Source organism: Choloepus didactylus, chromosome 14 (assembly GCF_015220235.1).
Source record: "Choloepus didactylus isolate mChoDid1 chromosome 14, mChoDid1.pri, whole genome shotgun sequence".
NCBI classification, from domain to species: domain Eukaryota; kingdom Metazoa; phylum Chordata; class Mammalia; order Pilosa; family Megalonychidae; genus Choloepus; species Choloepus didactylus.
Window position 1 is genome coordinate 28,959,938 of NC_051320.1, and position 15,533 is coordinate 28,975,470.

General features: G+C 38.4%; 1 protein-coding gene across 3 annotated transcripts in view; it reads left to right on the forward strand.

The window, feature by feature from the left end:
• KCNB2 (potassium voltage-gated channel subfamily B member 2) overlaps positions 1 to 15,533 on the forward strand; it is a 407,843-nt gene that overhangs the window by 120,522 nt on the left and 271,788 nt on the right. The gene's annotated exons all lie outside the window — the stretch shown is intronic.

Below are 15,533 nucleotides of genomic sequence, written 5' to 3' on the forward strand. Positions count from 1 at the left end.
CACAAAAATTAACTCAAAATGGACCAAAGATCTCAATATAAAAGAAAGTACCATTAAACTCCTAGAAGATAATGTAGGAAAACATCTTCAAGACCTTGTATTAGGAGGCCACTTCCTAGACTTTACACCCAAAGCACAAGCAACAAAAGAGAAAATAGATAAATGGGAACTCCTCAAGCTTAGAAGTTTCTGCACCTCAAAGGAAATTCTCAAAAAGGTAAAGAGGCAGCCAACTCAATGGGAAAAAATTTTTGGAAACCATGTATCTGACAAAAGACTGATATCTTGCATATACAAAGAAATCCTACAACTCAATGACAATAGTACAGACAGCCCAATTATAAAATGGGCAAAAGATATGAAAAGACAGTTCTCTGAAGAGGAAATACAAATGGCCAAGAAACACATGAAAAAATGTTCAGCTTCACTAGCTATTAGAGAGATGCAAATTAAGACCACAATGAGATACCATCTAACACCGGTTAGAATGGCTGCCATTAAACAAACAGGAAACTACAAATGCTGGAGGGGATGTGGAGAAATTGGAACTCTTATTCATTGTTGGTGGGACTGTATAATGGTTCAGCCACTCTGGAAGTCAGTCTGGCAGTTCCTTAGAAAACTAGAGATAGAGCTACCATTCGATCCAGCGATTGCACTTCTCGGGATATACCCGGAAGATCGGAAAGCAGTGACACGAACAGATATCTGCACGCCAATGTTCATAGCAGCATTATTCACAATTGCCAAGAGATGGAAACAACCCAAATGTCCATCAACAGATGAGTGGATAAATAAAATGTGGTATATACACACGATGGAATACTACGCGGCAGTAAGAAGGAACGATCTGGTGAAACATATGACAACATGGATGAACCTTGAAGACATAATGCTGAGCGAAATAAGCCAGGCACAAAAAGAGAAATATTATATGCTACCACTAATGTGAACTTTGAAAAATGTAAAACAAATGGTTTATAATGTAGAATGTAGGGGATCTAGCAGTAGAGAGCAATTAAGGAAGGGGGAACAATAATCCAAGAAGAACAGATAAGCTATTTAACGTTCTGGGGATGCCCAGAAATGACTATGGTCTGTTAATTTCTGATGGATGTAGTAGGAACAAGTTCACTGAAATGTTGCTATAGTATGTAACTTTCTTGGGGTAAAGTAGGAATATGTTGGAAGTTAAGCAGTTATCTTAGGTTAGTTGTCTTTTTCTTACTCCCTTGCTATGGTCTCTTTGAAATGTTCTTTTATTGTATGTTTGTTTTCTTTTTAACTTTTTTTTTCATACAGTTGATTTGAAAAAAGAAGGGAAAGTTAAAAAAAAGAAAAAGAAAAAAGACAAACAAGGAAAAAAAAAAAAAAAAAAAAAAAACGATGTAGTGCCCCCTTGAGGAGCCTGTGGAGAATGCAGGGGTATTCGCCTACCCCACCTCCATGGTTGCTAACATGACCACAGACATAGGGGACTGGTGGTTTGATGGGTTGAGCCCTCTACCATAAGTTTCACCCTTGGGAAGACGGTTGCTGCAAAGGAGAGGCTAGGCCTCCCTGTATTTGTGCCTAAGAGTCTCCTCCTGAATGCCTCTTTGTTGCTCAGATGTGGCCCTCTCTCTCTGGCTAAGCCAACTTGAAAGGTGAAATCACTGCCCTCCCCCCTACGTGGGATCAGACACCCAGGGAAGTGAATCTCCCTGGCAACGTGGAATATGACTCCCGGGGAGGAATGTAGACCCGGCATCGTGGGATGGAGAACATCTTCTTGACCAAAAGGGGGATGTGAAAGGAAATGAAATAAGCTTCAGTGGCAGAGAGATTCCAAAACGAGCCGAGAGATCACTCTGGTGGGCACTCTTACGCACACTTTAGACAACCTTTTTTAGGTTCTAAAGAATTGGGGTAGCTGGTGGTGGATACCTGAAACTATTAAACTACAACCCAGAACCCATGAATCTCGAAGACAGTTGTATAAAAATGTAGCTTATGAGGGGTGACAGTGGGATTGGGAATGCCATAAGGACCAAACTCCACTTTGTCTAGTTTATGGATCGATGTGTAGAAAAGTAGGGGAAGCAAACAAACAGACAAAGGTACCTAGTGTTCTTTTTTACTTCAATTGCTCTTTTTCACTCTAATTATTATTCTTGTTATTTTTGTGTGTGTGCTAATGAAGGTGTCAGGGATTGATTTAGGTGATGAATGTACAACTATGTAATGGTACTGTAAACAATCGAAAGTACAATTTGTTTTGTATGACTGCGTGGTATGTGAATATATCTCAATAAAATGATGATAAAAAAAAAAAAAAAAAAAAAAAAAAAAAAAAAAAAGGCAGTGACATAAGTACCACACTCCCCTTTGTCTAGTTTATGGATGGATGAGTAGAAAAATAGGGGAATGAAACAAACAAACAAACAGACAAAGGCACCCAGTGTTCTTTTTTACTTTAATCACTCTTTTTCACTTTAATTATTATTCTTGTTATTTTTGTGTGTATGCTAATGAAGGTGTCAGGGATTGATTTTGGTGATGAACGTGCAACTATGTAATGATACTGTGAACAATTGAATGTACGATTTGTTTTGTATGCCTACGTGGTATGTGAATATATCTCAATAAAATGAATATTAAAAAAATAGAAAAATAAAAAGGCAGTGAACGTGAGATTGGATATTTTTGAAGACAATTAGTGAAGAAAAATACTAACTTGAAAATTTTTCCTAAAAGTAGAGCAGAAGGTTAAAGCTTTAAAAACCTATGAGAGAAAAGATAAAAGATATGGAGGACAAAGTAAGAGATTCAAAGTCTCTATAATAGGAATTCCAGAAAGAGAAAAACAACTGAGATAGAAAACAAACTATTTTCAAGCAAAGTTTTGAGTATGAGATTAGAAACGACTCACAGTATGACATGATTAGTCAAAGAAGAATAGATGTAGATATATCCTGGGAAATAAATATTTTCCAAAATGAATACAGTATCTATAAACCAACAGATAAAATAAGTTATGCATAAAGGAAAATTGAGCAAACAGCAAACATATTTTAACCACGATAAATCAGGCATTATGCTGGCTGGTAAGCTATTTGCAAGATTATTTAAGGGGTCAAAAAGTACTCATCATCATGATTAAGAAGTTTCACTAGTCGTGGCATTCTAAAAGATGCAATGTATGCATCTACAGAGTACCTCTACGGAGGTCAGAGACTCAGTCTTTCTTTCTTTCTTTCTTTTTTTCCTTATTTATCCCCTGCCCATAATTATCAAGCAGTCAATGCTAGATGCTGATGATGCACTACTGAATAAGGCCAGCCCTCAGGGATGCATGTGCATGGTCAGATGGGGAGACAAACAGTTTCAATAGGAGGGACCCATGGAATGCAGGGACAGCTTCTGTGTGGAAGAGACTTTTGAGCCACAGATCAGGGAGGACGGGACTTAAGAGGTAGAAGGACTAGTATGTGCCAAAGCCCATAGGCAAAAGAGTCTTAATTTAATTCTTAGTCGTGGACTTTTCTTTCATGTTTCCACCCCTGTGCTTTTCAATTTTTCAATTTTGGAGCACTGTAACCTCCAGACCAATTATTTTTAAGGAAAATTGACATCTTCGTTTTTCTCATTGCTCTCTAAATAAAGACATGATAAATTAAGGCAAAGAATTTAAAAAGATAAAGAAGGAAAAGCACAGGTGTTTTAGAGACAAAGGAACTTGTACCTTTGAGAGTTAGCTATCTCCAGAGTTGAGAGTTTTAATATGAAATATTTTCCCTATTTAATTTATTCAGTAAGCCTCAGGCGGAAACCATGCTTACTTTTATGGCTTATGCAGTGCTGAATTGGCTGTCACCATTTGAGTCATAAATAATAATAATGGCACACAAAAGCCAGGAAATGCAAAAGTTAAGGCTTTCATTGGAAAATTAACTCATCCAAATTGTACATATATAATAACCCTCAATATCGAGATAAACTTTCCAGGGTTGTTTTAGTGTATGAAAAATGTGCAATATAGGCAAGTTACCATTATAATGAGGCCCTTAGATTTTCACAGTTTGGGCCTCTTCTAAGCATCATGGCCTAAAACTTTCACAGTGTATTAGCAGGAAGTTTCATAATAAGGAGCAAAGGCAGACTGCCCTTTGTATTGTAGATAACTCTTAACCCCTGCAGAAGCAGGAGCCACATGTATTGTGGTTGTTGTTTTTCAGTGGAGGTCATGGATTTCCTTGATCACTTTTGAACTGTCTTGCCAGATCAGTGTGAGACAAGCAGCACGCTTTCTCCCTTGAAATATCCAAGGGGAGGAGTCATGTTGCCTGAGATGAGAAAGCCTGATGGTCCATTTCTGTAAGCACTCATGTGGGATTGAACCCCCAGCCTCTAACTGATTACTGGCCACAGATGCTGTTTTATTATGGTAGACAACCACTCAGTATATTTCCAAATTCACTTAACTAAAAGTAAAGTGCTTTTAATCCAATTTAATATTTATTGACCACTTCTGATATTTCCATGTTCAAACATTCCCTAGGAACAGTGCAAAATACAGAGACTAAAACATAGTCCTACCTACACACAAAATATTAGAATCTGTAGGTATAGTGGTGGGTTAGGCATGGACTTGGCAAGAGAGAGTACAATTTAAGAAGTACAACGTATTTTGAATGTTTATAGAAGGGAGAAATTATATGAAAGGATTAGAAGCAAATTCCTAGAAAAGAAGCCAATAAAGATAAAATCTGAAGGATGGTTAAGATTTTTAAAACCAGAATTTATTTAGTTAAATATATTAATCTTGAGTAAAATTCAAACCCAGGTATACAGAAATATACTTTGAGTTTCAGATGTCTCCAGTTATGAGATTTCTCATGTAAAACTCTTACTACAATTCATGTTATGGAGGACTTGTTAAACAGCAACAATTGAAATATTATCTTTATACTATCAAGTAATAGAAGAAAAGGAAACATTTACTCAAGAAATTCTCTCTTTCTAATCATGCCGTATTTTTACACACCATTTATTTAGTTAGTTATTCATTTTTGGTTACATATATGAGGTAAAATTTGCCATTTTAAATATTTTAAGTGTATAATTCAGTGGTATTAATTACTTTTAAAACATTGCCCTACCATCTCAATCTCCCATCATTAAAACTTTTTCATCACCCAAAATGGAAATTCTTTACTCATTAAGCAATAACGCCTCATTTTCCATCTCTCCCAGCCCCTGGTAATCCCTAATCTACTTCTGTCTCTATGAATTTGCTTATTCTAGATATTTCATATGAGTGGAATCATACAATATTTGTCTGGCTTACTTAACATTATATTTTTAAAGTTCATCAATGTTCATTCCTTTATATGGCTGGGTAGTATTCCATTGTATGTATAGACCACATTTTGTTTATTCCGTTCATCTACTGATGGACACTTGGGTTGTTTCTACCTTTTGGAAATTGTGAATAATGGTACTATGAACATTGGTGTACAGGTATCTGTTGTCTCTGTTTTCAATTATTTGGGATATATATGTATGTAAGAATGGAACTGCTGGGTCATATGGTAATTCTATGTTTAAGTTTTTGAGAAACCACCAAACTGTTGTACCATTTTACATTCCCACCAACAATGTACAAATGTCTCTATATCTCCAGTCTTCACTAGCACTCATTATTTTTCATTTTGTAAATAATGGCCACCTTAGTGGGAATGAAATGGTATCTACTTGTGGTTTTTATTTGTATTTCCCTAAAGCTAATGATGTTGAGCATCCTTTCATATACTTCTTAGCCTTTTGTATATCATCTTTGGAGAAATGTCTATTCAACTCATTTGCCCATTTTTAAATTGTGTTGTTTCTTTTTTGTTGTTGTTGTTGTGTTGCAAGAGTCCTTTATATATTCAGGATATTAAACCCTTATCAGAGATACACTTTCCAAATATTTTGTCCCATTCTATGTGGTTGTCTTTTTACTTTGTTGATAATATCCTTTGATACACAAAAGTTTTGATTTTGATGAAGTCCAATTTTATCTATTTTTTTCTTTTGTTGTTGTGCTTTTGGTGTCATATCTAAGAGTACATTGGCCAGTACAAGGTACTAAAAACTCCCTCCGCTTTCTTCTAAGAGTTTTCAGATTTTTGCTCTTATATTTAGGTTATTGATCCATTTTGGGTTAATTTTTGTATGTCGTGTGAGATAGGGGTCCACCTTCATTGTTTTTCTGTGGACAACCACTCTTGCCAGCACCATTTGTTGAAGAGATTATTCTTCCCCAATTAAGTGGACTTGGCACCCTTGTCAAAAATCAACTGACTATAAATGTGTGGGCTTATTTCTGAACTCTTGATTCTATTCTATTTGTCTATATGTTTATCTTTATGCCAGTGCCACACTGTTTTGATTAATGTAAGTTTTGAAATCAGGAAGTTTGAGTCTTCCAACTTTGCTCTTTTTCAAGATGTTTTTGGCTATTCCTGGGCCTTTGTTGTTTCTTATGAATTTGATAATTGATTTTTCCATTTCTGCAAAAATGGCTGCTGGACTAGTGATCGGGATTGTGTTGAATCTGTAAATTGCTCTGGATTATGTTGACAAATTAACAATATTAAGTCTTCCAACCCATGAATACAGGATGTCTTTCCATTTATTTAGGTCTTCTTTAATTTCTTTCAGTAATGTTTCATAGTTTTTAGTGTAAAAGTCTTTTACATCCTTGGTTAAATTTACTCCTAGATATTTTATTCTTTTAGATGCTATTATAAATGGAATTGTGTTGAATTCCTGTTTGGATTGTTCATTGCTTGCTAATAGAAACACAGTTAATTTTTGTGTGTTGATCTTATACCCCATCACTTTTCTGAATTTATTTATTAGTTCATATAGTTTTCTTGTGTATTCTTTGGTACGTTCTTTATAGGATCATGCCATCTGCAAATAGAAATAATTTACTTCTTCCTTTACAATTTGGGTGCCTTTTATTTGTTTTTCTTGCCTAATTGCTCTGGCTATTATAACATTGAGTACAATGTTGAATAGTACCATGGTGATAGTAGACAACCTTGTCTTACTCCTCTTCTGGGGGAAAGCTTTCTGACTTTTACTGTTAGCTGTGGGTTTCACTGTTAGCTGTGGGCTTTTCATGTATGCCTTTTATAATGTTGAGGAATGAAGTTCACTTTTAAATAAACCACATTTATAAAACACTATCCTAAGAATTACAATTCTGTCCAACTTCCATTTGAGGAGTTTTATATTCACTTAACAACAGCAGTGAAATTAAATGAGAGGAAATTCAAAGTCACTTTAGAAGGGAAACAAAAAAGTATTTGTGTTTCTGGATCAATAGAAGAGACTTGTTCAATAGTTATGGAAAAAATATACTTTGACTATTTAGAAATCAAATAAAATAGAAGCTATTGACTATGATTCACATTTATAGAATGTATATTTATAAAACATTCTCCTAATTATATCCCATCAAGTTTCCATTTGCGCTATTGTCTAATCTTTAAATATAGCAATAAAACCAAAAGAGAAACAATTTGACACAACTTTAAAAGAGAGAAAAAATATCTTGCTGAGTTTCTGACTGATTTTCATGGACTTGTTAACAACGAAAGTACTGTAATTACACTACCTACAAATAGAATTAAGTAGTCACAATTAACTTATAAGATTCATGTTTCAATAATCTACAGTTATAAAACATTATCCTAAGAATTATAATTCTCTTAAGCTTTCATTTGAGCCATTGAATAATCACTTAATAGCAATAAAGCTAAGAGGAAATCAAAATTATTTTTGTTTGTTAGAGAATGAAAGCATGGGGGACCCTCAGGATCATCCATTTGGATGGAAGACCAAATACAGAGCTTGGGGTAGAGACATTTTTTGTTGCTAGTGGAAGATGTGCCGAGCCAGGGGAGGGAGAATTCCTAGGGGGATCTGTCCTTGCTTCCCAGAATAGGGGGAAGGAAAGAAAGTTCTTTTCTTAGAATCTGCCCCCTAAGAACCTTTAGTAACATCTGACCTCTGATATGATGATGTGGTGGAGAACCAGTGCTTGAGCCATCAGCTCGCTGTCAGGTGAGAGAATAGAACCTGTGCTGTTTTGAATCTATTGCATCCCCCACAATAGCCATGTTTTTCTAATCCAATTTTTTGGTGCAGATTTATTATGGGTGGGATCTTTTGATTAGGTTGTTTCCATGGAGATGCGACCCACCTAACTATGAGTGAGATCTTTTGATTAGATCATTTCCATGGAGGTATGGCCCTGCCCATTCAAGGTAGGTCTTGATTAGTTTGCTGGAGTCCTTAAGAGAGCTCAGGGGCCTACACAAACCTGGATGTTTGGAGATGCAGATAGAAAGACATTTGGAGGTGCTAAGCTAAGAGATGAAGCTTAGAGTTTGCCTCAGAAAAGCTAAGAGAGGACCCGCAGGCACTTAGAAATGCCCTGGGAGAACAAGCGAGGATGCATGGGAGATGACAGAGAAGCTAAGAGAAACAGAAGCCAAGAGACATTTTGGAGAAAGCCATTTTGAAACCAGAACCCGGGAGCAAAGTACCAACAGACACCAGCCACATGCCTTCCCAGCTGACGGAAGTGTTCCAGATGCCATCAACCTTTCTTCAGTGAAGGTATCCTCTTGTTGATGCCTTGGTTTGGATACTTTTATGGTCTTAGAACTGTCAGTTTGTAACCTAATAAATCCCCTTTATAAAAGCCAATCTATTTGTGGTATTTTGCATAACAGCAGCTTTAGCAAACGGGAACAGAACCAAAAGAAGGTCCTGAGTGTCTGACAGCACCAGGAGTACCAGGAGAAGCTCAGTCATGCCCTGTGGAGGACCTGCTGTGTCAGGCACAGATGGTCTGATGGTGGGAACCTGCTTCTTTAGTCCTGACCTCAGGGTAGAGGTATGTAGCACCATCCATCCATCACACAATGTTCCTTTCTTCTTGGGGATCTAGTCATCCAGAGGATTCCTTGGTGGTCCTCTTGAGCCTTTGCCAAAATAAATGTCCCGTCTCTATCATTAGAAATATAAGGATACTTTCTGAAGTGTTTAAATTCTTCCTCAATAAATTTTGTCTTATTTATGCATTTTCTTTTCTTACATTATCCAGGTTTCTCTTACCCAAAAGAGCTCTCAAACTATAATCATGAGCTTTTCTTTCATGGGAAAAAAAAGCTGGCTTTGATAATAATCAGTAAATCTTTCAAATTTTTCTAAAGAATCTTGGCTTGTATTTTGTAGATCTCCAGCTCTTCACATGCATTGCTGATCTTTTCATCAGCTTTGGAAATATTCTCCTCTATTTTTATGGGGTAAATTAGTTCTAAACTGTCTATGTAGTGAAAATGCTTTGTTTTAATGCAGTTCAAAAGCAATATAAAGTTTTTACTGGAGTTGTTTCTCCCTTTCTGGATTTTTTTTCCCTAACTTCGGTGATGCTTTCTGAGTTGGAACCTTCTATTATGCTGTTTAAGTGCATCAATTATTTAATTTTCTTCAGTTAATTTGGTGTACATCTGGTTTCTTTTTTCTTTTTAAAATATGTATTTAACTCAGCCATATCAGCTGGTTTCTTCAGAACTCCTTTAAGTCATCTTTTAAGAGGTCTCCGGTTTCTGATGCCTTCATTACAACCAATTCGAAGTTCTCACCATCCATGTTGCCTTCTCTATGAGCAGGAGCCCAATCTTTCTTCTTTAGCAAGTTACCCAGAGGCTTCATCTCATTTTCTTTTTTGTCTAAAATTTGTTCCATGGGCACTTGAGCATTTTTTAACATTTCATGCTATTTAATAAGTTTGTTCACTGTTCCTTTCCATTCTTCTGCCTCTCGTGAAGGCAACTTTTTGCTTCCCTGAAGAGTGGATTTTTCATCCATAGCATCTGTTTGTGCTGTCTGAAGTTGTTCTTCATTCTTCTGATGTGTTTTGAAGGCTATTTTGGTTGCAGCTACTTGAAACTGGATATGTTTTGATGCATATTCTGAAGACTGGATCTTTCCTATAATTTCAGATATCAGCTCAACTTGTTCCAAATGTTCCGATTTCTATACTCAAAGATGTTTTCTAGAAGTCTTTATTTGAAACCCAAGTAAGGAGTTGGAGTTTTCCAGCTTCTTATTAATGGCCTCCAGTTTTTGTATTTCTGGTCATTTGTTCTTGAGTCTGACTTCCATTAAAGTTGAAAATTCTTTTACAGTGAGCTAAGCCCAAAAGTTTGATCTGTCTCCTCCCAAAGGGCAGAAACTCCAGTGGCCAGTTCTCTGGCCTGCTTGCATAAAGTAGTTTTGATGATTAAAAATCCTACCATGACTCCCAATGCCACCACTCCCATGGCAGTTTGTGGGGATCTGGGCCTGGTGTAAGTCTCCAGGGCCATCCTGATGAGGAGCATCACCATCATCTGAAGAGCCTCCTGGTGCCTGAGACCACTGCTATGTGGACCCAGCTTTCCATGACCCTGATGGCCACAACAAGCTGCAGAGAACAACAGTGAGCATTCCACCAAGAACCAAACCAGCGCAGGGCAACCAAAACAGACCTCACTGGAGGTGGAGAAAAGAAGATAGCATCTCCCAACCTTCCTCACTTGCTGAAACACAGGCAATGATATCACATAGCCCTGGGTGATGTGGCCACATCTAACCGCTCTGCTCTGCCCTGCCTGACTGCCCCATGAATTAAGAAAATCAATGTCTCGTCACACCAGAAACCCATTCGATATCACCAACTGGGCAGCTGTGTGGTGGAAGATTTCAAGCCCCCAACCCTGGCCAGTGTTCCTCATTTTCTCAAATAAATGTTTTATCCTGTGGCCCTGGAGACCTCATCCTGTCCACAGAGGTCACAGAAGACTTTGCTGTCAGCCCCAACTTGGTCTGGGCCCAGCCAGCCTTGAGTGGCCCAGGGAGGGGTATAGAAGGGCTTATGGGGGGCTGAACAATAGGTTTTGGGCTTTCTTCACTAAATTCATCTTTAAAAACTAAAGACGAAGAAGTAAGTGGAACTTTCATAGTCTTCATATTTCAAGAACATGCAATCTGACTGTGAGCAAGGAAAGCATGATTTTCAGACTCTTTCTGCATAAGGTGAGATGTTTGGTGATGTGGAAACCTCAGGTGCTGATGCTCAGAAGGATTGTCCTGGAAGGTGTTGCTGCTTTCTCGGCACTGGCCGGCCTGCCAGACCACCCGAGCACCCCCTTGGTGTGCAGCCTGGGCTCTGGGGAGGGGATTTTGACACATGAATAGCAAACAACCTTTATGAGGCACTTGTATATTCCAGGAGGGGTGCCAGTTGCTTCACATGGGTTAGCACATAGCACATGATGAGGTAGGTACTACTGTTTTCATCTCTTGTAGGTAGGTAAACAAAGGTTCATAGTCGCTTTATGATTTGCAGAAGGTGATCTCACCTAGTAGGCATTTGATTCCAATCCAATTATTTTTTTTATGATACAAGACATAGCAAAGTGAATATGAGGAAATATTTCAACCAACAATGGCAGGGTGCTTTCGTTCAGCATGGGATATGGGCCGGATATAAGGCAGAGACTATTAGGAAGGTAATTTGAAGTCATCGTTTGTGGAAGACCTTGGACTTAGAGTGATAAAGGAAAGCTGTTTAATTCTTCAGGCCAGCGTTTTATGAACTGCTCCAAAGAACCCTAATGTTTCTGACTGTGAGTGTGGTGTTGGGGAGTGGGAAGGGTGGGATGAGGCCAGTCTATTGGTTCCCAGGCTCACCACCCCCAAGCAGCTTAAAACGGAGCATTTCCACTTTTATCTGAATTATATTTTAATATAACACTGATTTTTAGGGGTGGGTTCTATTGCTTAAATATAAAAATTTAACCACTGTTCTAAACAATGAAAAGTCATTGGAGATTTTTAAGACAGAGAAATATAATCTGAGATGAGTTGCACTGTGGTAGGGATATTCACAGATGATGAATTGAAGTGGAGAGAGATGGAAGGCAAGGCAGCCAGAAAGGATAGTGCTTTGGTTTGCTAAAGCTACTAGAATGCAATATACCAGAAATGGGTTGACTTTTACAATAGGGATTTATTAATTTACAAACTTACAATTCTAAAACCATAAAAATGTCCCAATTAAGGCATCACCAGGACGATACCTTCTCTGAAGAAAGGTTGATGGCATCGAGAGTTTCTCTGTCACATGGGAAGGCACATGGCTGGTGTCTGCTGGTCCTTCTCTCCCAGGTTTCATTTCCTTCGGGTTCTAGCTTCAGTGGCTCTTTCTGTCAGCTCCTGCGGGTCCTTCTTGCTTCTCTGGATGTTTCTCTTTTATCCTCATAAAGGACTCCAGTAAAGGATCAAGACCCACCCTGAATTGGGTGGGTCACATCTCAATTGAAATAACCTAATAAAAAGGTTCTACCTACAATAGTTCCACATGGCCTCTTCTGGGGTACATAACACCTTCAAACCAGCACAGATGGTTTTTACACTAATAAAAAATAGCTCACTGTGGGTCTCTGGACAAGTTCTTTAATCCTCTGTATGCCTCAATTTCTCAATAATTATTTGTTGATCTCAGGAAGCAGTGATTTCAAAAATTCAAATGGTTCCAGAAAGTATATAGTTAAAAGTAATTTTCCTTCCCATCTTCCCTTTCATCACCTTTCCTCAGAGACAAGGATCACTACTAGTCTCTTGAATATCTTTCAAGAGATAGTCTGTGCATAAACTGTAAGTTGCTGTATGCATCCCCTTCTTTCTTACACGAATGGTAGCATGCTAAACACTAATGTATGCCTGACTTTTAACTGAACAGTGTGTGTTATACGTCATCTCACAATAGCACCAAGAGATTTACCACTATCTAATAGTCTTTGTTACATGTACCATAATAACCATTCTCTCCGTTGCTAGACTGTTCAGATCTTCCCAATCTTTCACCATCACCATAACAGGGCTTCTCTGAATACCTTTGTTAGGTATTGTAAGTTGTTCTTAATGATTCTGGTGGAAGAGATCCTGGGTCACCATTCTATCCTCCTTGGCACCACCACTAACATAATAGAAAAAAATAGAGTAGCTTTCACATTTCTGCATTTTTATTGTTTATTTTACAAAGACCATAAAAATTAAACACTATTACTTCCGAAAAGCAACTGCAATTTATCAGTTGGTCAATGTAAGGTCATTGCCTCCTTATGAATTTTCTTTCCATAAATAAACAGGCCTCCTCCTTGGTGCTTAAAATGGGACCCTGCCTTACATGAAATTCTCTTGGAATGAGAAAGTTGGGTCATTTTAACGTTTTAATATACTCCAGATTTCTGATATAGAGTAAAATAAAAAGGGGCATCATTTTCACTGCAGGAAATGAAAGTTCCCAGGAGAAAGAATGGGACCTACCAGCCTTATTCTTTCCAGTAGTGGCTGACGACTTTGCCCTGGGTCAGCTTTGCCTCCTGGTTCTGCTGCCCTGCTCCTCCCAAATGACATCTGCCCATGGTATTTGACCAAGGGCCAGTGTACTCAATCCAAGCCACGCTGAGGCCTGGCTCAGGGGTCAGGTAGAAGCAAAGGAGCAGCATCTGAGAAAGGAACAGCTCTCCTGCATTTTGCACAAGGACTGAATTTGAGATCAAACAAGCGTTCATTTTGTTTCTGTGTAAACACATCCAGAGATAGCATCTGTAAACACCTGTCGTTCTTACCAGCCATAGCTCTAACAGTTTCCATCTTTTCTGGTTTGATTAGTGGCCTTGTTGCTGAGGATAAACATAAAATGCCTCCTGTGTCATATGGAACCCTTTTACATCCCAGGGAATCCTTCTATCGAATCTGTTATTTCAAAGGATAAAATACCTTTTCTGATTTGGAATATAAAAAGCGTCTCTCTCATTATAACATTCATTCATGCATTCATTCGTATATTCAACGAATCTTTACTGTAATGTCTCCTGCCTCCTGGGCACTTTTCTAGGTACTAGGGATATAGCAGTAAGCAAAGAAACTAAAATCCCTACCCTCATGGTGCTTATTTTCCAGAATAGAGAAATAGAGAAAATAATTAAGCAAAAAAAAAAACATAATATGTTAGAAAATAACTGCCATGAAGGAAGAAAATGCAAAGACATGAGTGAGGAATTATTGGGGAATTGAAATTTTTAGGAGGGTATCTTAGTTTGCCAGGGCTTCTATGACAAATACCACACACTGGTTGGCTTAAGTAACAGGAATTTATTGTCTCATGGTTTTGGAGGCTGAGGGTCCAAAATCAATTACTGACAGGCCATGTTTTCTCCCAGTGTCTGTGGCGTTCTGGTGCTGGCTTGCCACAGTCCTTGGGGTTCCTTGGCTTCCATCTCTGCCTCCATCACATGGCAATCTGCTTCCTTTTCTGGCCTCTTCTGACTTCTGCTGACTGACTATGTCCAAATTTTCTTTGGTTATAAAAACTCCACTCACATGGCTAAAGGCTCCTATGATTCAGTTTGGTCTCATGTAAATAGCATCTTCTAGGGTCCTATTCTCAAATGAGTCCACACTTTAACAATAACGTCTTCAAAGGTCCTGTTGACAAATGGGATAAACAGAACACCCACAGGAATGTGGATGAAGACTTCAGCTTGTCTTTTGTGGGGGACATGACTCAGGCCCAGCAGAGGGTGATCAGGAAAGGCTGTGGAAACAAACCAGGTTGTTGTGGGAAACAGCAAAGACGAAAGTCTGCGGCAGGGAGCATTCCTTCAGGGTTCTGTGAACACCAAGGGGACCGGGGAGGCTGAAGGACAGAGAGCAGAAGAGGAGGCCATGGGGGCATGACGTGGGGGAACAAATCCTGAAGAACCTCTCAAGCCCCTTTACAGACAAGCATTCATTCCACATGAGCTAGGAAGCCGCTGGAGGGTATTGACAAGGCGGATGTGTTTGCCATGACCTGATTTGCTTTTGAACAGGATCACGTGAGAATTGAAAGGACAGAATAGGGAGATCAGTTAAGTGGCAATTGTGTTTATTCAAGCAAGAAGACCTGATTAGTGCAGGAGAGACAGTGAGACTTTAATGGATTCTGGATCTATTTTAAAGGGTGAGCGAAAGGATTGGCTGATGGATTGGGTGTGGAGTGCGAGTGAGAGAAGACAAGGATGTTTCCAAGGCTTTCTGCTAGAGCAACTGTTAGGATGGAGTTGCCATTAACTGAAGTGGGAAAACTGCAGGAGGGGGCAGGTTTGGGGAAGAAAAAGCAGAGAAAGCCTTTAACATATCTTTTGCTTGCCCTTTATATCTCCATTTAAAAAGTTAAAGGAAATGTTAGAAAACATTTATTAAAAATATATATAAATGAAATTCCCAAGTAGAGAACTTTCATCAACAGATAAATAATAATATAGCAGCATATCATCAGACTATGTGGAGGAACATGTCTTATGCAACGTTAAAGCCTCCGTAACTAAGATGGGATGGACCTAGCACAGAGCAAGTACTCAGTGGATATTCATTGAATTCAGTCAAAGTTACCA